General features: G+C 36.1%; 1 long non-coding RNA gene across 1 annotated transcript; it reads left to right on the top strand.

Moving 5' to 3' along the window:
* Positions 1-925: 925 nt before the first annotated feature.
* Positions 926-1,710, top strand: LOC109861316. Its single transcript, XR_002250947.1, has 3 exons — positions 926-1,004; positions 1,221-1,350; positions 1,697-1,710. It is a non-coding gene; the product is annotated as an uncharacterized LOC109861316 (long non-coding RNA).
* Positions 1,711-2,019: the final 309 nt, after the last annotated feature.

Genomic DNA, 2,019 nt, shown 5'->3' with positions numbered 1-2,019 from the left:
ATGTGAAAGAAATTTTATATGCGGGCCGATCCCTTCCGGACCGGAAAGCCAATATATTGGCGCTACCCATGATCGACACTTAGTGTATGGTCAATCCATGATATAAGATACCTTTTTTACCACTTTACTAAGGCGGATATGCCCTCTCAAGTCTCAAATCCCGGCCCTCTAAAGGTTAAGAAAGAGTTTGTGCGGAGCATAGACGTATAATATATAGACTGCGCGTTTCCTACCTTTGCCTTGTTAAGAAAATGTTTTCAACGTTGAGAGAGACAGCTGGTGTTGAATAGTAGCCTCATCTTTGTCTAGCAAAGTAGTGGGGGAAAAAGAAGTCTTCGCTGATTGATAGAATAGTAGTGGAAAAGTGAGTGAGGATAGAAAAATAGTGGGGGTGAAGAAGAGTGAAAGAAATTAAGGGGTGGTAGGTTAGGTGGTATGAAACAGTAGGCCCTGATCCCACCACAGACATTGATAGACAGAGAAAGAGTTACTATTCAAAGTATGTTGTCTCTCTCAACGTTGAAGACATCTTTTCAACCAAACGCGCAGTCTATATATTATACGTCTATGGTTGGACTGCGCTCAACCCTGGCTAGTACGGTGCCGACCTGAGGCTCAATGTTACGGTGCAGACAATATAGTAGCCTCTCTCTCTAACTGCTTTGTGCGCATGCGGTGAACATTCAAGCACGCTTGCGCATTTCTCTTTCTCGCGTTCTTTCTCTCACTTTCTAATGCTTTGTCTCGCTCGCACTCACTTGATAGATGCGCCTGCGCATAATGACGCTCGACCATCTATGCCCATATTTGGACTTCGTGCGTCTCCCTTTCTCGGGCCTCGTGCCTCTCATTGCAAAGATACGCGACTAGCCAGGGTTGACTGCGCTGTTTCTTTCGCCGCGCACGCGCAAAAAACAGCTCGCTCTTGTACAAGTGCGTACTGAGTGCCGGTACCAGTTTCTTGTGATCTCTACGCGTCTTCACNACAAAATCGTATTACTTAGGTAATTTTTCGTTTTTTCTTACCTATATTATATCTTATTACAGAAGGAAATAAAGTTTCAGATTAATTTTCTATTCTACATTTTTATTGCAATATTTCTTACACATCATCTATTAACATACTTCACACAATTCGAGGTTATGCCTTAGAACGTATAAAAAATATGTATATTTCTTTTCTTGTTCTTTATCTNATATAAAAATCTTTTATGTTGCAGTGTAAAGCAGAAAGAAAACGTTAAAAGTTTTGTGTTGCCTCATCTTTTATTTCTGTCTGGATTTTCTTTGCATAGAATAAAGAAACAGTGAAAAGATTACTCTCTTCTCGATAGAGATAAAAAGTGTAAAGTAAGTATGATAATTACCTATAAAATTACATATACAATATCACTTTATTAAAAAATATATACTTATGTATCACTGCCTCAGAAGTAGAGTACAGTGTTACATATATAGTATATTACTTTCTCAAAAACAAGAGTTTTACATGTTATTAGATTGATAGTCTAATAATGATTGTATATGTATGCATGTCTGTACATACTGTTATTATTAGAAATTGTCAATCTGATAAAATATAAAAATCTTGTTTTAAAGAGAAATGACTTAACACTGTTCATCTTTGAAGCACTGATACATATGCATATTTCTTTTCTTATACTTTATCTCATATAAAAATCTTTTTATGTTGCAGTGAAAATCGAAAAGAAAAAGTTAATTGTGCTGCTTCATCTTTTATTCCTGTCCATTTGGATTTTATTACTTTGCGTACAATATAGAAACAGTAGAGAGATTACTCTCTTCTTCACAGATATTAAAAGCGTAAAATAAGTTAGGGTGTACTTCCGAATGACCCCTGCTCCCGATCGATCTGAAATTTTGCACAAAAATAGTGTTCGATGAGACAAACAAAACGACCGTAGTCCCAACTTTGAGAAATAAAAAACAAATTAAAAAAAAATAAAACTTATATCGACTAAAATCGATTCTATATAACATGTATACACATATATAATA

This window comes from Pseudomyrmex gracilis, unplaced genomic scaffold (assembly GCF_002006095.1).
Source record: "Pseudomyrmex gracilis isolate BER0280 unplaced genomic scaffold, ASM200609v1 scaffold_685, whole genome shotgun sequence".
Classification (NCBI taxonomy): domain Eukaryota; kingdom Metazoa; phylum Arthropoda; class Insecta; order Hymenoptera; family Formicidae; genus Pseudomyrmex; species Pseudomyrmex gracilis.
The sequence above is the reverse complement of the archived record's forward strand: the minus strand, read 5'-3'. Positions and strand labels throughout refer to the sequence as shown.